This window comes from Myodes glareolus, chromosome 8, assembly GCF_982192425.1.
Source record: "Myodes glareolus chromosome 8, mMyoGla1.1, whole genome shotgun sequence".
NCBI lineage: Eukaryota > Metazoa > Chordata > Mammalia > Rodentia > Cricetidae > Myodes > Myodes glareolus.
Genome location: NC_142033.1, coordinates 95,711,676 through 95,732,549, shown reverse-complemented (window position 1 = coordinate 95,732,549; position 20,874 = coordinate 95,711,676).

Sequence of the window (20,874 nt, the reverse complement as noted above, 5' to 3'; positions counted from 1 at the left end):
CATCTGAAATTTATAGTTAAATTTTTCTAGTTGGCAGTAAATATTCTTTGAAACATTTTAATGACTATATTTGACATCAAAATCTGTATATCTTATAACTTATTTACTATTCTAACAGCTAAACATTTGTTTGGTTTAGAATTCCACATTATTATAAATAGTATCAAAATGAATGTCTTTGTACCTTAATTTTTGAAAATCTTTAAAAACACACACACACATATATATATGTTTTCTGGGTCTAAGGGGCATAAACATTTCTTTCCAAGCTATACAAAAATATCTGTTGTTTTTACACACAAGTTACAAAATAGCAAGGTTCATGGTGTAGAATTTACTTTTTAAACCTCTTGATACAAATGTTCTATATGAAAGAGAGGGGGGAAAAAAGGAATGATTATTCAGTGTGTGAAAACAAATCTAGGCCCTGCTTCCTGCTCTGAACTTTGAGTTCACATCATTTTAAGGCTCTGGGTTTCATCATGGTGCAGTTATGGTAGAGATCCCATTTATATAGGAGCAATATGGGTAACAGGAAGGACATTTTAACCTGAGCCTTGCCCTTAACATCTATTTGACTTGGTGCATTCACCTGTGCAAGTCTTGTTTCCACTGACAGAAAAAAGATAACCACTAATCATATATGTGGTTTCTTTGAGCCCTAAGACTATAGTATATAGAAGGAAACTTGCGTAATATTGTTACAGCTATTTGTATATTTTATTTGTATATTTTAGAATTACTATATTGCTATATTAATTATACATTAATTTTGGTTAAATGATTAATTAATTGATAACTAATCATAATTATTGATTCCCTCTCTCTTTCAATGATGCTGGGATTCCAACTGTCCATATTATGGGTCAAATACGTCTCCTTCAGCTGCTGCTAAAGTATGAAGAAGCTGCTTTTGGTTGGGTTCAACCTGTCTTTGCCCTCTCGCCAAAGTAACAAGGAAGTAACACACAAATCATGGAGTCATTCTGCAGATAACGAACAGTTACTCAGGTCTTATTTTATACTTCAGAACTTGAGTCATGAAGTTAAAGCCTTTTGTGAGCTGCGTTTTTAACGTTACTTGGAAATGCCTAACTTTTCTTTTTTCTTTAAGTATTTACAAATCGTCCCAGGGGGTTGGAAGGCGCTCTACACAATAGCACTTTCCCACACACGAGCACACAATTAAGACAATTGCTACTGACCGCCTTTTAATGGTATTTCTAAGCCGTTTGAGTATGTTTGAAAAGGTCACACGGAGCTCGAAGACTTGCACACGTGGGGAGCACAAATGGGCGCCCGCACTGCTTCAGACACCACCAGGTTTAGTTGCCTTAGCTCACAGACGGCTTTCTCCTCAGCCGTTTGCCAAATGTATTTTAGAATGTCCAAAATTTAAAATGTTGATGTATGTGAACCAGCTACATAATGAAAGAATCCATGCACCAGGAAAGTGGTACCGTGTCACTCATGTTCCTGAAGGGTGCTGTGTGTAGCTCACCAGCTCTGGGCAGGGATCCTTGTCAAAGGTGCATTGCTAATATCTGGAGCTACAAAGGCAGGTACTTGTTTTGTGTTTTTAATTTTTTTTTAACCTCTTTCTTGTTTTTTGTTTTAAATGGGATTCTTTTTTCCTTTCTCTTGAAAATATCAAATTATGACCATGGAATATGCATAACAAACTCCCATCCAGTCCTTGATTATTCACAGCCCAATCACAGTTTGTGTTTTACCCGAGCCATTTGCTCCTCCACTCCTTACCGGCTGCCTGCCTTTTGCCATTTCACTGCTTGTTAGTCTTTGGCCAGAGTATCCCAGAAAAAGGAATTTTAAAGAAGAGGTGGGGGAGGCTGGCCAAGCCATCTGAATGCCTTCCAGTTTTGTCTGAAGTTCCTACAGACAGAGCCGAGGGTGCATGTGCACACAGTTTTATGGTTATTCTCCACTGACAGTGTCTCCCTGTGACACGCCACATCCCCAAGCATTTGTGTTAACGTTTTGGAGAGGGGTATTTTATGAGCTACTAATTCTTCAAGTCCAAAGAGAGACACTTATTTGGAGAAGGAAAGCAATCTAAACATTTTGATTTGTCACACACAAAAAAAGTGAGACATTTGCTTTGTTCATAGTGTGTGCCCTAGAGGGAAAGGGTCAATGCTAAATGTATAGGTCACAGGAATCATGACCATGCCCTGCAGAATTCAGGCTCCTGCGTGGAAAAACGTGTGTACATAGCCATTCTGTTTCTCAAGCATCGTTCACAGGGATTGGTTCAGATAACACAAATAAATATTCTTTGAGAAATGACCTGTCATCATCCAATGTGTGAGAATTAAAGTAAGGAGAAATTTTTTAAAAGAAAAGATGTAGTGGAAGAACACTAAATTTGGTGTGTATCGGCCATAAGTTCACTTTCTGATATGGTCTTTGTGGCCTTGAATATTGCTTACAATATCTCAAATTTCCATTTCTCTGTCTATGATGAGGAGGATGAGATTGCTAAATGTTGGTGGGCTTCTGAGCAGCCATTCCTCTCCTGCACTGCTGGTGAAAGTGTGCAATGACATAGACCTCTTACCACATTGTTCCCAGTTTCTTAAAAAGCTAAACACATTTACTGCATGTCTAGAAATGCTAATGTTGCGTGTTTCCTCCCATAAAATACAGGAAAACACACACACACACACATCTTATTATTAATTGTCAAATCCCGGAAGCAACACAAATGTACTTCTAAGGTAGATGGATAATCAGTCCTTGATATATTCAGACAATAGAACACTATTTGGTCATTCTAAGTCAACAAAATATTGATTTATACAAGACATATGAATTTTAAGTTTATTTTGCTAAGTGAAACAAGATGTAGCCTAAAGCCCAGACATTGTATGATTTTGTATAGTCTCCAAACTTGAACTCCTGTGCATACTACTAAAATTAATATGTAAAAATCTCATATTCAACCAGGAATTGCAGAAACCCCCCTAAAAATAGCTACACAACAGAGCAAATCATATTGTAAATCAATAATAAAACTTCATGGAAATTGAAAGAATTCTGTAAAGCAACACTTTGATCATCATTAAGAAGGTAAAGATGAAAGGTGTTCTCTACCAGTAAAGCTCAAAAGGACCATACACACATTCCACACTCTAGTCAGTGATAGCATCCATTTTCACAGGTGAATGTGTGAGCCAATCTACCACATTTTATTTATGCTAAGGTTAATGAAATATGTGATACAACATGGATGATGAAAGTAAGACTTCTCTCTGCCTGGATAAACATCTGCAAATAAGAAGAGGGGTAGCCATCAGAATTCCAGTACAATTTTGCACAGACCCTGAAAGAACAATATTTAACTTCATACAGAAAAACAAAACCCCAGGATAGCTAAAACAATCCTGCATAATAAAAGAACATCCTGGAGTATCATCATCCCTGATTTCAAGTTCTACTACAGAGCTATAATAATTTAAAGCACCATGATATTCAGATCGAAACAGACAAGTGAGTTAATGGAATCAAATTTAAGACCTAGAAGTGAAGCCACATACTATGAACAAAGAAGACAGAAATACACAGAAAGAAAGAAAGAAAGGAAGAAAGGAAGAAAGAAAGAAAGAAAGAAAGCATCTTCAATAAATGGTGCTGATCTAACTAGATATAAGCATGTAGAAGAATGCAAATAGAGACATATCTAACAAAACTCAAGTCCAAGTGAGCCAAAGGCCTCAACAAAAAACCAGATACACTGAACCTGAGAGAAGAGAAAATAGGGAATAGCCTTGAATGCCCTGGAACAGGAAACGACTTCTTGAACAGAACACCAGTATCACAGGCACTAAGGTCAATAATTAACATATGGGACCTCATGAATCTGAAACGCTTCTGTAAGGCAAATGACACCATCAATAGGACAAAATGACAGCCTACATAATGGGAAAAGATCTTCAAAAAAAACTTACATGTTACAGAAGGCTAGACATCCAAAAACAAATAATCTAATTTTATTTTTAAAATGGGATTCAATTATAAACAGAGAATTCTCAATAGAGGAATCTCAAATGGCTAAGATGTGCATAGAGATATGTTCAACATTCTTAGAGAAATGCAAATCAAAATGACTCCGAGATTCCATCTTACTCCTGTCAGAATGACTAAGAACAAAACTACATTTGACAGCTCATACTGGTGGGGATGTGGAGTAAGGGGAACACTCCTCCATTGCAGGTGGGAGTGCAAACTTGTACAACCAATTTGGAAATCATTATAGCAGTTTCTCAGAAAACTGGAATTTATATACCTCAAGATATACCACTCTTGGGAATATACCCAAAGGACATTCCATCATACCCCAAGGACACTTGCTCATAGTTATTATTATGTTCATAACATGGAAACAACCTAGATGTCCATCAACTGATGAATGGATAAAGAAAATGTGGTACATTTACACAATGAATTATTACTCAGCTGTTTGAAACAACAACATCATGAAATTTGAAAGTAAATGGATGGAACTAGAAAAAAATCATCCTGACTGTGCTAAGCCAGACCCACAAAGACAGTCATAATATGCACTTACTTGTAAGTGGATGTTAATTAAGTAACAAAGAGGAATCTAGGGGGGATGTGCATGAAAATCCCTGGGAAGGGAAAACAGAATAGACATTGTGGGTAGAGGGGGTAGGGGAGAATATCAACATGAGGGATCAGGTGAGGGGAAAATGGAGGGAGAGAGTACTGGGAAATACAACTGGAATCAAGGGCATCTCTGGGATGAACTGGAAACCTAGTACAATGAAAACTCCCAGGAAGCTTTGAGGGTGACCCTAACTAAGACTCCTAGCAATGGGGGATATAGAGCCTGAACTGGACACCTCCTGTGACCAGGCAAAACTTTCAGTTAAGGGATTGTGACACCAACTCAGTCACATAATCTTTGATGTACAGTTTTTCCTGCCTATGAGATGTGCTGGGGCACAAGTGGTCCAGAAATAGTGAGAGTGGCCAATCACTGCTTGGTCCAGCTTGAGACCCATGCCACAAGAGGGAGCCCTGACACTGCCTGGAGGGCCAGGACCCAGAGGCTGCATTGCCCAGATATCTAGGATAGAATCAACCATATCTGGCAAAAAAAAAAAAAAAAATCAATGAAATTATTTCTAATGTTATTCTGATATGTTCATAGATTGGTGCCTAGTCCAATTTTCACCAGAGTGGGTTTATCCAGCAACTGATAGAAATGGATGCACAGAGCCATAGCTAAACATCAGGTAGAGCTTTGGAAATCCAACAAAAGAGGGGGAGGAAGGATTGTAGAAGCCAGAGGGGTAAAGGATACCACAAGATAACCAACAGCATCAACAAACCTGGTGTCATAGGAGCTCACAGAGACTGGATAGACACCTGAAGAGCCTGCATGGGACTGACCTAGGCCCCATGCATATTGTTACACGTGTGTAGCTTGGTCTTCTTGTATGACTCCTAAAGGTGGGAGTGGGACTGTCTTTGACACCTTTGATGGCTTTTGGAACCCTTTTCCTCATACTGGGCCACATTGCCCAACATTACTACAAGAAGAGGTAACTAGTCTTACTGCATCTTGATATGCCATGTTTGGTTGATAACCATTGGAGGCCTGCCCTTTTCTGAAGAGAAACTGAGGAGGAGTGGGCAGGGGCATAGGGAAAGTTGTGGGGAGGAATTAGGAGAAAAGTAGGGAGGGGAAACTTCTGTTGGGATATAAATAATAATAATAATAATAATAATAATAATAATAATAATAATAATAATAATAATAATAATACAGAGAGAGGTAGACTAGCCTGAACCAGAGGTCAGCTTGGAATTAGTAATAAACCTATGAGCTCACTTTCAAAAAACTGTCTTATAGATCTGATATGGTTGCTCATGCCTACAATTCCAGCACTTGAGAGTCTGAAGCAGGAAAATCTCAGATTCAAGGCTAGACTGTGCCTGACCCTGTCTCAAAAACAAAAGAAAAGCCCCAAATGTTTTATGTATAAACAAACACACATATACATGTATAATGTATACATACACAAATAATAGAGAAACAAGAATACATTAATGTATATTCATATTATTACACACAGATATTTTTCTGGTTCTGACCATGGAGAGATACGAGCAGTCACATGTAACAATGTACATACTTGGAACCTAGATCTTACTTTCTGAAACCTACTTTTCAATACAATAGACCATGCTTTATTTGTGAAGTGAACATTAAAATGAGTCTAGGGGCTGGTTAGGTGCCTCAGCAGGTGAAATGTCTGTCACTCAAATGTGAAGACAGGAGGTATGATCCTCAGCACAAACATGAAATGCCAGGAGTTAGGGTTGTAGGCCCCTAAACCCCACTTCGCTGGAGACAAGGCAAGACAAAGAATCCCCAGAGCAAGTTGTTAACGGAGTAGCTAAAATTGCATATTCTGACATGGTGAGAGACCCTGTTCTCAACATATGAGGGGAGGAGAGACAGAGGAACACATTCAATGTTAGCCTCAGGCCTCCAAACACCCAAGTGCACACACATGTGTCCACACACATGGAAACACACATACGCTTGCATATATACCACACACACATAGAATTTTGAAACGTAAGTCTAGAAAGTCTTGTCATGTTCCAAATATAAAAATGTTCACATAAGATGCTGTATATTGAAATGGTACAAGTTTGTGTGAAACAACAGTTTTTCATAGTCAAAGCTGGGTCAAAGTGGTAGCAAAGTAATCAATAGCAATATTGCATCCCTACTCACTGGGTGAACATCCATGAGCCCATATTGATTTAAGTAACCAAATGAATAAGAAAGGTAAGCATGGGAAAACACACAACACCGAAATGTCACTATTACATGACAATAATTCCTGCCATCCGGTTCCATCAGTGAATCTTAAAATTAAAAGTCAAATGTTTTAGATGAAACATTGTATTTGAAGAATCTTTAAAACTCAACAAAATTACTATAATTTTGTAAAGATAAAGGTAAATTTATAGTGAAAACTTAGCAATGCTACTTTACAGTAACCATAAATAATTACCAACATCACATACCTCGTAATAATTCAAGTGAGAAAGGCACATCACTTTCTGAAGTATCCATGTCATAAAAGGAACTACCTTAGGATAAATATGAGAACACCTCATGTGACCACAAACTGAAGATTATTCTATCCAAGTGTATCAGTACTCTTAAGAGTGTCAAGGTCACCATATCACAAAGCAATAGTGTGGAGCCTCCATTGAGGAGGAGACTCAAGAAGACATCACCACCATGTGTCATAAAAATCTGAACAAGACCCTGGATTGAGCGAAGGAACAAGAATCCAAATTTCCAAAAATAATGAACCAGACATGATGACATTCATCTGCAACTCCAGTCCTCAGAAAGTACTTAGAGGACTTCTAACATCAGGGCAGCCTTACTGCAAAACTCTTGGAATAATTTCTTTGAAATTTCAATCTGAATTAAATGTTTATATCATAAACCACACCATCACCCAAGCACACTGAGCAGTTTGTGTCATCATGTCACGCAAAAGATTAATATTAGCAAAGCTGAGTGAAGACTACACCAAAATTATGTATTATTTTTAGTTTCTCTTTGAGGTTTAAATTACTTCAAAATAAATTATCAAAAATATTTTTGAGTAACCAACAAACATTCATTCAAAGGAATGCTTATTCTCAACAATGAGTGCTTACCAATGAGCTTAGTAGTGCCAATGCTGCTGAATAAAATATGACCTCTGCATGGAAAAAGCAATCAATTCAGTTAGACACAGCAATACTAGGTCAGCATTTCCAAAATATGGGGCAGGGGAGGGGACACAAAACACTGCTGTGTTTGTGAACTCGGTTCTTTTCTGTGCTTTAGGTTTTAAATAGGATTTTCCAAAATTCAGTTGATATAAAAAGTTTTAAGCTCTATGAAACAGAATAAGGGAGAAGATATACAAAAAACAAATAACATTAAAACCTCTAAGATTTCATCTTTAACTTTGGAAGTCTATATTTTTCATAAAAGTTTTCACATCAAGACCTTTATTCTTAATTTCTGAGAATATTCCTGCCTGTATCATAACTACATTTCTTTCCTCTGACTCAAACTCCATGTGAAATTTAATTTGATGGTCCCTGAAAAACATATAGCTTTATGATCATTCTACCAATTTTAATTTTCTCAGTGGGTGAAAACCAAGGATTAATGTTTCCAGCATTACCAGCTACCATGATTTTAGTGAATATAATTAGAGGTTTAAAATATCTACTTTATATTGAATCATAGATTTTCTTTAAAAGGAAATAAGTGATTTATTGAGTGTATCTGTATTTAAAACAAGATATGCCTTCTCTATTTTCAGAATTTTCTTTTCATCTTGAATTGGTAGTTACATATGGATGCTAGCAAGTAGATAACCTTGCTTGGTTCTTTTTATTATGAAAATAAAGAAAACCATCATTCTTTTCTGCTGGAGTGCTCTGCATTGAACGTCAGGCCGTCAGAATTCATTAGTAACAAAGAGTCTGTGGCCTCCGGGAGCTTACCACAGCAATATCCAAATTAAATTCAGATCCCTTACATGAAGAACTTCATAAAAAGAGTGATAGATGTTGAAAATACATAGAATTTCTCAGCAAGGTATGTTTCGAGCCGCTAAGAAAGATGGTGGTGACTAAGATCCTCACAATTGCTTCCTAAGGGCACACAGAGCTGGACATCCTTGCACAAAACTACTTTCACCAGAGCCCAGGAAGACTGGTGATGAGTCCAGAGTGCCTATTTCTAATACTGCAATGAAAAGATGCCTTGAAAAAAGTAAACACAGGAAAAACAGATATTTCTTCCCTGACTCCATGCAGCCCAGTGTTGGGAAAGTCATCATCCACTTGAAAGAGAAATAAAAATAAATCAAGACACGAAACTCACAACTATAGGACAGCCCACTATAGGACAAAGCCCATAACTCCTCCATTCCAATACCCACAGATTGGAACCGTTTTAAGGTGGAGAAGTGGCTGCATCTTATCCTTCCTTCAGTGTCAACAGAGCAGGAGCCACTGTGGAGAGAAACTCGGAGTTCATGTCAGGCCTGCTGCCTTGAAACGGGCACCTCATGGAAACTAACATCCAAGTAATCCTTGGACGTGGGGAATGGTTACAGAAGCATCATTTAGAACATCTTGAACTCAGGAAGAAATAGGGCTGCCTCATTGAGTTTCAGCTTGCCTCGTTTTTAACCTTGGAGAGGATCGGGAACACATACTCATCTTGTTGAAGCTGTGAACACCCCTGTGGCTATGAGACTATGTAAAGCCTAGCTCAGCATTGGCCTTGAACCAGTTGCTTACAGTAGATACCCCCAGACTCATGTAGTTCAATTATGGCCAGTAGATTATTTGAAGATGGAGCAACAGAAATGTTTCCACAATGAACAGAAACCTTAACCAATTGGAATATACTCCCGTTTCAGCCAATATCATTGACATCTAGAGATGTGGGCACTCCTGAGACTCTGTAGGTCTTCATGACTGTGAAACTCAGGTGAAAACTACATTACTGTCAACCTGTATAGACAAAAGTTTATCTTTACTAACACCGCTTCAACTTTAACCAGCATAGCAGGACACAGTGGTCCATTCACTGAGAAGTCAAACATGACTTTAACCTTGAAACTTTAATCTAGACCTTGAATAATAAAACCCAGTACTAGCAATATCTTAAGGATACAAATCCCACACCTGTGTAGGTGTAAAGCCTCTGAAATGACCCTAGTCAATCAGATATTTCAGACTGAATACCTCTAACTGGCTAGAGTAGCCTTGGGCCATGAGACCACATCAACAATAAGAAGCTTCTGGAGAGATGGCTCAGAGGTTAAGAGCACTGAATGCTCTTCCAGTGGAACCGGGTTCAATTCCCAGCACCCACATGACAGTTCACAACTGTCTGAAAATCCAGTTCTGGGGGATCTGACACCTTCACACCAAGGCACATAAAATAAAGTTAAATAAACTATAAAAAATATTTTTTAAAAAAAGAAGCTTCTACAAGTGAAGGCTTTTAGTTTTTTTTTTTTTAAACTAACTGAAAGTTGGGTTTCTCTTGACTTGTCTATGGGTTCCAAAGTAGGACAGCTACTTGGCATCTTAGTAGCCATGGGTCTGACATAGGATCCTGGGATTGGTCTATCCACATTGAGTGTTTTGTGCCCATCTGCATTCCTTGGTACCCATATTTAAGTATGAACAAGTCATCTCAGCCTGTCCTAGCCCCAGAAAAAGACTTGCGTGGACATCTACATTTTGTTCTCTCCCCATTCCTTATGAACAACACACAAATTGCTTCTTTAGGACAAATCTAACCTTGAGTGGCCTTCTACCACTGAAACAGTAACAATAACACACAAATATCTCCTAGAAAATCTGCACTTTGGTGTATTTCAGCACTGAAGTAGTAGAAGTTACTATGAGCTCTGAGAAAGTTAGCAGCCTGATGAGAATTTCTAAGACAAAGAGAAAATGGTTCAAAACCATGGGATTCATATTGAATCCCCTGATGCCCAATGATTCCATGTGCCAGTGGCTTACAGGAAACAGCAGCTCTACCTAGCAACATATAAGAAACAGGCCAGGTAATGTTCAATACACAAGAACTCTGATAAAATTGAAAATAACAATTTTAAAGAAAATTCAATGATCTTAAGAAAACCAAAAGAACTGTTTCAATATTGTAAGAAAATTTTAACAATGAGATAGACATAATTAAAAATAAGTAAATTCTTGATTTAAAAATAGATACAGTGTTGTATCAGAAGAAAGCATTGGTGGCAAGGAGGATCAATAAGAAGAATCAGTGACTATGAAGGTAGTGAATCTGCAACCTGAAAGTACAAGTTAGTAGAAGAAAAGAAATAAAGAAAAAAAGGAGTTATCAGTAATTTTATATTGTATTAAAAGAGAAAATGTTCAAATTATTGGGGTTCAAAAAATATGAGACTGCCAAATAAAGTTCTTTAAACCAAAAAGAGTCATTAATGAGTAAGAAGAGAAGATGTGAAGAAACTCACTAGCAAATAGTAGTACTCAGGCAAATTGAGCATACTTTGCTATAACCAGAGTTTATAAATCTACTCATTTATTTATTAATAAATAAAATAGTATGTTATAGATATGCAGTACAGAAAGATAGAGCATGTAACTTCAAAAACACAAAATAAAGAGCAGGATGAAGTATGTGTTGAATTTCTTAGTAAATTTCTTACTTCTATTTGTTTCTGTTCTTGTCTTTATGATTATGTTAAAATGTTATCATTTAAAAATAGCTGTTATAATCAAAATGTTTTTGCAGTCTCATGATAACAAGAAATAAATCTGTAAATGATGGATTAATAAAAACTTATAAGAAAGAACTTATGTCTAGACAGATTATAGACCCTACCACAGAATCTGCTACTACTATTCTACTAAATGTACATAATATTAAGATGAATCCTAATGACAACTCATTATACTCATAGATTAGGGAATCAACTTTCATCAGACAAACTTCTGTTTGCAGTAGATGATGATCAACAGAGATTCGCAACTGGCCAAGCTATAGAGAATAAGAGACTTCAGAGTGTTCATCTCTGTAAACATATATACTGTACTACACTGCCTCTTTAAAAGATTCAGGGATCATTGCAGAGAGGAGGCACATAGAGTATAACTACAATGAAACAGTACCTCCTAGTCACAGCAGGACAGCAGTGCATATGAACACACAGTGATTGTGACACCTTCCCCATGATCTGTGCAAGCCCAAGCCAGACAGATCCTAGCATAGATGACAGAATGGGGACATGTAAGAGCAGTTTTGGTGTAGTCAGAGTTTTCCTGCCCCAACAGTCTGCTCCTACATAGCCAGCAGCTGTTTCCCAAATAATTGAATTAATATAAGTTATTTTTTTCTTTTTTTTTATTAAATTATAAAAGTTTCCATTTCAGCCCCTCCTCCCAACACCCTCCCACTCCCCCCACTCCCTCTCCTCCTCCCTCTCCATCCCCTAGAGCAGTCAGGGTTTCCTGCCCTGTGGGAAGTTCAAGTTCCTTCCCCCTCCCTCCAGGTCCAGGAAAGGTGAGAGTCCAAACAGACTGGAGCGCCAAAATCCAGTATATGCAGAGGAAGCAAGTCCCAGTGTCATTGTCAATGGCTTTTCAAAAAGGCTCCGGGCCAGCCACATTCAGAGAATCTGGTTGGATCACGTCCTCGTTCAGTCCCAGTCCAACAGGCCTTGGTGAACTCTCATTATATCAGTTCCCTTGTATCAGTGGGTGCTCGCATCCCTCGCAGTCCTGATTCCTTTTTTAATTTTCTTCATCTTTCTGTTCCTCATTTGAACCGTGGAGTGCTCAGTTCGGTGTTCCAATATGGGTCTCCATCTGTATCGACATCCAACGTCGGATGAGGGTTTCCTCTGCCCTTGCCTTCTTTGCTCACGTTCTCTTTCCTTCTGCCTCTTATTTGGACCTAGAGAGCTGGGTCCAGTGTTCCAACGTGGTTCTCCGCCTCCATCTCCATCCATCGCCAGATGAGGGTTCTATGGTGACATGCAAAATATTCATCAGTATGGTTGTGGGCCAAGGCCAGTTCAGGCACCCTCTCCTCTGTCCAGAGAACCATCTGGGGATCTCTCCTTGGACCAGGGATCCCCTTTATAATCAAGTCTCTTGTAAACCCTAAAATGATTCCCTTAGTTGAGGTATATACTTGCCTGATCCCATATCCATCCTTCCTCCCTCCCCCCCATCCCAGTCCCCCCGATCTTTCCCCAATCCTCCCCTACTCCCTTCTCTCTAACCCTCTCCCTTTCCGACAACCCTCCCAACCCCCCATGCACCCGAGGTTACCTGGGACTCTTGTCTATTTCCTACCTCCTGGCGGATAGCTAAATAATCTTCATCAGGTTCATTTTCTTATTTAGCTTCTCTAGGATCACGAATAATAGGCTCAAAGACCTTTAATTATGGTTAGAATCCACTTATGAGTGAATACATACCATGTTCCTCTTTTTGGGTCTGGCTTACCTCACTCAGTAAAGCGTTTTCTATTTCCATCCATTTGCATGCAAAATTCAAGATGTCATTGTTTTTTACCGCTGAGTAAAACTCCAATGTGTATATGTTCCACACCTTTTTTAACCATTCTTCTATTGAGGGGCACATAGGCTGTTTCCAGGTTCTGGCTATTACAAATAGTGCTGCTATGAACATAGTAGAACAAATGCTTTTGTAGTATGTTAAGGAATCTCTAGGGTATATTCCCAAGAGTGGAATTGCTGGGTCCTGCGGGAGGTTGACTCCCAGTTTCCTGAGAAACCGCCACACTGATTTCCACAGTGGCTGCACAAGTTTGCATTCCCACCAACAATGGATGAGTGTTCCCCTCTCTCCACATCCTCTCCAGCATAGGCTATCATTGGTGTTTTTGAGTTTGGCTATTCTGACAGGTGTAAGATGATATCTCAAAGTTGTTTTGATTTGCATTTCCCTGATTGCTAAGGAGGTTGAGCATGACCTTAAGTGCTTTTTAGCCCTTCGAAGTTCATCTGTAGTGAATTCTCTGTTCAGTTCAGTACCCCATTTTTTAATTGGGTTAATTAGAGTTTTAGTGTCTAGTTTCTTGAGTTCTTTGTATATTTTGGAAATCAGACCTTTGTCTGATGAGGGGTTGGTGAAGATCTTCTCCCAGTCTGAAGGTAGCCTTTTTGTCTTAGTGACAGTGTCCTTTGCTTTACAGAAGCTTCTCAGTTTCAGTAGGTCCCATTTATTTATTGTTTCTCTTATTGTCTGCACTCCTGGGGTTCTGCTTAGAAAGTGGTCTCCTGTGCCTATATCTTGTAGACTACTTCCCACTTTCTCTTCTATCAGGTTCAAAGTGGTCAGATTAATGTTGATGTCTTTTATCCATTTGGACCTGAGTTTTGTGCATGGTGATAGATATGGATCTATTTTCATTCTTCTACAGGTTGACATCCAGTTATGCCAGCACCATTTGTTAAAGATGCTATCTTTCTTCCATTGTATAGCTTTAGCTCCCTTGTCAAAAATCAGGTGTTCATAAGTTTGTGGGTTAATACCCGGGTCTTCTATTCGATTCCATAGGTCGACTTCTCTGTTGTTATGCCAATACCAAGCTGTTTTCAATACTGTTGCTCTGTAATACAGTTTGAAGTCAGGGATGGTAATGCCTCCAGAGGTTCCTTTATTGTATAAGATTGTTTTGGCTATCCTGGGTTTTTTGTTTTGCCATATAAACTTGATTATTGTTCTCTCAAGGTCTGTGAAGAAGTTTGATGGGATTTTGATGGGAATTGCATTGAATCTATAGATTGCTTTTGGTAGAATTGCCATTTTTACTATGTTGATTCTCCCTATCCAAGAGCAGGGAAGGTCTTTCCATTTTCTGGTATCCTCCTCAATGTCTTTCTTCAAAGACTTAAAGTTTTTGTCAAATAGGTCTTTCACTTCCTTGGTTAGAGTTACCCCAAGATATTTTATGCTATTTGTGGCTATCATGAAAGGTGATGTTTCTCTGATTTCCCTCTCTGCTTCTTTATCCTTTGTATATAGGAGGGCAACCGATTTTTTGGAGTTGATCTTGTATCCAGCCACATTACTAAAGGTGTTTATCAACTGTAGGAGTTCTTTGGAAGAGTTTATGGGGTCGCTGATGTACACTATCATATCGTCTGCAAATAACGAAAGTTTAACTTCATCTTTTCCAATTCGAATCCCCTTGATCCCCTTATGTTGTCTTATTGCTATTGCTAGAACTTCAAGCACTATATTGAAGAGGAATGGTGAGAGTGGACAGCCTTGTCGTGTTCCTGATTTTAGTGGAAAGGCTTTGAGTTTCTCTTCATTCAATTTGATGTTAGCTGATGGTTTGCTGTATATTGCCTTTATTATATTTAGGTATGATCCTTGTATCCCCAGTCTCTCCAACACCTTTATCATAAATGGGTGTTGAATTTTGTCAAATGCTTTTTCCGCATCCAATGAAATGATCATATGGTTTTTTTCTTTCAGTTTATTTATATGATGGATTACATTGATAGATTTGCGTATGTTGAACCAGTCCTGCATCTCTGGGATGAAGCCCACTTGATCATAATGGATAATTTTTCTAATGTATTCTTGGATTCGGTTTGCCAGTATTTTATTGAGTATTTTTGCGTCAATGTTCATGAGTGATATTGGTCTGTAATTCTCTTTCCTGGTTGTGTCTTTGTGTGGTTTTGGTATCAGGGTTACTGTAGCTTCATAAAAAGAGTTTGGCAGTGATTCTTCTGTTTCTATATTGTGAAATACATTAAGGAGTATAGGTATTAGCTCTTCCTGGAAGTTCCGGTAGAATTCTGCATTGAAACCATCTGGTCCTGGGTTTTTTTTGGTAGGGAGATTTTTAATAACAGCTTCTAATTCTTCACGACTGACAAGTCTATTTAGATTGTTCACCTGTTCTTGGTTCAACTTTGGTATATGGTACTTATCTAAAAAAATGTCCATTTCTTTTACATTTTCCAACTTTGTGGCATATAAATTTTCGTAGTAAGATCTAATGATTCTCTGAATTTCCTCTGTGTCTGTGGTTATGTCCCCCTTTTCATTTCTGATCTTATTAATTTGCATGTTCTCTCTCTGCCGTTTGATTAATTTGGATAGGGGTTTGTCAATCTTGTTGATTTTCTCCAAGAACCAGCTTTTTGGTTCATTGATTCTTTGGATTGTTTTCTGTGTTTATATTTTGTTGATTTCAGCCCCCAGTTTGATTATTTCCAGTCTTCTACTCCTCCTGGGTGAATCAGCTTCTTTTTTTTCTAGAGCTTTCAAGTGTGCTGTTAAGTCTCCAATGTGTGCTTTCTCCGTTTTCTTTAATTGGGCACTTAGTGCTATGAACTTTCCTCTTAGCACTGCTTTCATAGTGTCCCATAGGTTTGAGTATGTTGTGTCTTTATTTTCATTAAATTCAAGGAAGACTTTAATTTCTTTCTTTATTTCTTCCTTGACCCAGGGGTGATTCAGTAGTTGACTGTTCAACTTCCATGAATTTGATGGCTTCCTGGGGGTAGCACTGTTCTTGAATTCTAACTTTAATCCATGGTGGTCTGACAAGACACAAGTGGTTACTAATATTTTTTTTGTATCTGTGGAAGTTTGCTTTGTTACCCAGTATGTGGTCAATTTTCGAGAAGGTTCCATGAGCTGCAGAGAAGAAGGTATATTCTTTCCTATTTGGGTGGAATGTTCTATAGATGTCTGTTAAGTCCATTTGATTCAATACCTCCAGTAATTCTCTTAATTCTCTGTTAGGTTTCTGTCTGATTGACCTATCCATTGGAGAGAGAGGAGTGTTGAAGTCTCCTACTATTAGTGTGTGTGGTTTGATGACTGCCTTGAGTTCTAGAAGTGTTTCTTTTCCGTAAGTAGGAGGCTTTATATTAGGGGCGTAGATATTCAGGATTGAGACTTCCTCCTGATGAATTGTTCCTGTTATGAGTATAAAATGTCCATCTCCATCTCTTCTGATTGATTTTAGTTTGAAGTCAATTTTGTTGGAGATTAGAATGGCCACGCCTGCTTGTTTCTTAGGTCCGTTTGCTTGAAAAACCTTTTCCCAACCCTTTACTCTGAGTAAATGTCTGTCTTTGTGGTTGAGGTGTGTTTCTTGTAAACAGCAGAATGTTGGATCCTGTTTTCGTATCCAGTCTCTTAGTCTGTGCCTTTTTATAGGTGAATTGAGTCCATTAATATTAAGTGATATTAATGACCAGTGGTTGTTGACTCCGGTTATTATTATTTTTTGTTTGATTAATAGAGTTTGTATGTGTCCCTCCTTTCAAGCTCTTGAAGGGTCGCTAGATGTCTGAGTTATTGTAAGCAGTGCTGGCAATGTTGGACTCCTTTGGTTGCAATTTTCCTTCTATTACTTTCTGTAAGGCTGGGTTTGTGGCTGCAAATTGTTTAAATTTGTTCTTATCCTGGAATATTTTGTTTTCTCCATCGATAGTGAATGATAGCTTGGCTGGGTATATTAGTCTGGGCTTGCATCCATGGACTCTTAGTTTCTGCAGTACCTCTATCCAGGACCTTCTGGCTTTCATGGTTTCCATAGAGAAGTCCGGTGTGAGTCTGATAGGTTTACCTTTATAAGTTACTTGCCCTTTTTCCCTTGCAGCTCTTAATATTCTTTCTTTAATCTGTATGTTTTGTGTTTTGATTATTATATGGCGAGGGGATGTTTTTTTTTGATCAAGCCTATTCGGTGTTCTGTATGCTTCTTGAACCTTCATAGGAATATCATTCTTTAGATTGGGAAAGTTTTCTTCTATAATTTTGTTGAATATATTTTCTGGGCCTTTGATCTGCAGTTCTTCTCCTTCTTCAATTCCTATTATTCTTAGATTTGGTTTTTTTTATTGTGTCCCAGATTTCTTGAATGTTTTGTGATGAGAATTTATTGGATTTGCTGTTTTCTTTGATCAGAGCATTTATTTTCTCTATGGTATCTTCAGACTCTGAGATTCGTTCTTCCATCTCTTGTATCCTATTGGTTATGCTTGATTCTGTAGTCTCTGTTCGTTTACCTAGATTTTCCATATCCAGCCGGCCCTCGTTTTGTGTTTTCTTCATTGCCTCCATTTCAGTTTTCAATTCTTGAACTATTTCCATTACCTGTTTGATTGTTTTTTCTTGGTTTCCCAGTATATCATTCATGGATTTACTCATTTCTTCGATGTTTTTTTTATATTTTTCATCCATTTCTTTACTCATTTCTTCAATCTTTTTGTTATACTTCTCATCCAGTTCTTTAAAGGAGTTATTCATATCCTGTTTAAGGGACTCTATTGCTTTCATAATGGCATTTTTTCCCACTTCTTCTGAATTAAGAGGTTCAAGTCCTTCTATTGTAGGGTCATTGGGTTCTGGTGTTTTCATGTTGTTTTTTAGATTGTTGGAGGAGTTCTTGCCTTGGCGTCTGCCCATCTCTTCCTTCAAATGCTCTCTACTGGATCTTCTAGTACCAGGTCAGGTTCCCTTGTTGGGCAGGGAATTCACTGACAGAAGGCCTACCTTTCCTCAGGCAGTCTATTGACACACAGGCACTCCCTACTACCGGGTTGTACTCACAACCCAGGTCCAGCGAGCAAGGGAGTTGCTCTGGGGAGATTTTGTGGCCCCAGAGGTAAGGGGGGAAGAGAGGAAGGTGTACCTGGATAAAGGCTGGAACGGGATTCGGGAGAACTCCGCAGGGAGGAGTCGCCTCTGCCTGGTTACCAGATTGTCGAGGGGGGCGGGGAAAGGCTGAATTCCTCCTAGAGGAAGCCCTCTGGCCAGGGGAAAACTCACCCCTCCTCCAATGGAAGTCTGCTAGAAGTTCACTCTTTCTTGCTGGCCAGGAATGTGATTGAGCTGAGACAGGGCTTGCCTGTCCTCAGACAGGCTCTCAAAGCACCTGAGCTGCCCCTGCCGGACCGAGCCCACAGTCCAGGCCCAGCGTGCAAGGAAGCAGCTCTGGGGAGATCTTGTGTCTCCAGAGGGGAGGGCTAATATAAGTTATAAATGCTCAGCCAATAGCTCAGGGTTGTTACTAGCTAACTCTTATATTTAAATTAACCTGTATTTCTAATCTATGTTTTGTCAAGTAGCTTGGTATTTTTTTCCAATATAGTGTGCCCATCTTGTTTTTTTTGCAACTGCTGGCAATTCCTCTGACTTTGTCCTTCTTGATCCCAGCATCTTCTGTTTGATAGCTCTGCTTAATACTTCTCACCTGGTTACCAGCCAATCATCATTTTATTAAATCAATTAAAGTAACAAAACTTTACAGTGTATAGAATGGTTATTCCACAGCATTTCTCCTTTTTTATTTAATTTTTAAAGATTTTAGCTTTAACTTATTAAAATTATATACAACAAAACTGTTATCAAGTTAGAATTACAGTTAGAGTTTTTAGTCTATTTGTATCTGACAAAATTAGGGAAAATATGTTATTGTCTGTCTTATCTTGGTTAGTCTAAAGTTTTACAGCTAATTTGTTTTCTATCACAACTAAGGAAAATTGTAAGTTTAACTGTTTAGTCCTTATCTCCATCAAAGATCCCAGAAGGTTTAAATGTTACCTAATGATAGAAACATCAGGCTGTCTGAATAGTCACCTAAAGTTCCTCTGAAATGGTGGGACATCCAATTCTAGCCTACAGGCCTACCATCTCTGGAAGACTTTCTTGTGAAGCAGGGAATTCTGAAGGACTGTCCTACCTTGACTTGGCAATGTTTGGCAGTCGTTTTCTTTTGCATCTTGATAGACCAGCTTGAACAATATCTGTCAACAATAAAGGGTATTTTCTTTGCCCACATGGGCAGATTTCTGTCACAAAGAAAGAAAACTCCAAATGGAACTTTTTAATACCCATCATATTCTCTGAAGTAGATTGCCAAAAGCAGACATGCTTCACTGTCATGGAAAGCCTTTGGTTATTAAATACATTACATACCATATTCTGTAGGTCTTTGAGGTGTTTGAAGACTATCTAGTTATCTAAATATATCTGTTTATGACCTTGAAATATATCTAACATGACAATAAGTTTGATTATTATAGATGACTATTAATCTGCATTTTTAATTATACATTAAAATTTGAAATGAGTTGCATAAACACAATACCCCAAACAAGAGTAGAAACATACAAACAGTATAAACAAAATTATTTTTAAATTAGGATCAATATACAAAAATCTATACTATCAATATAAAATACTTAAGACTAGTAACTGCTCTTTTTGGTCAAAAGTAGATTCAATAATCTATGCTTTTATCCTATAATTTCTATATCCCCCATTTTTTTTTCAGAAAGAGACCATTAAATCTAATCTCCTTTTTCAGATACTTCCTTACCATTTTCATTAACAACTTGTAACCAAATCCCCCTTAAATGATAATAAATATCCAAAATTTGTCTTTTGAGAATATGGGTATATTTCTCTAGACTTTTTCTGTTGTTTGTGGGTGTTGTTATCTTTGGACCCTGAGAAAATTTAGGAAAATGGTTAAGTCTTGCTATTGTATTCTGTGAGGCTGGATCATCTCAGTCAGCAGCCTTGAACCCATGATAAATGCTGGATCATCTGGGCCATCCATTCTTATTGGTGTCTGGTGCCTTGTTCTGAAAATCCATAAAGTTTTAAAGATAGCATATATGTGTCTATATTAATACAAGTAAGACTGTCTATTTCACATAAATCAGTTGAAGATGATTTTTGCTTTGTGTGTCTGAGCAAGTAAAATATGCATCACAAGTCTTGTAGTCCTCAATAAACCTGAGTTTCTTTAACCCAGTGTGAATCCCCAGTCTCTCATCTTCTGTGGAAATAAAAGCATAACTTCTCACCCAAAGTAACACATATTTTGATTTAAAATTTGAAGTCATGATATTTTTTTAAATACATAGGTTGGTTGAACCTAGCAGTTTTCATAAACCAGTGTTTCTTAACAGATAAAAGAAACCTTCAGGATCCAGACTCTCTATGTATTCTCATCTTTATATATATTATATATAAAGTAATATGTTTTATATAATATAATTATATATAATATATGATTATATATAGCATATAAATTATATACATAAATTATATTATAATATAAATTATATTATAATTTTATATAAATATTATATATTATATATAATTATATAATATTTGTATTATATAAAAGTGATAATGTTTTATGACTCTATTCCTTTTCTCTCCCAAGCTTATGTATATTCTTAAATACATGATAACCCGTTT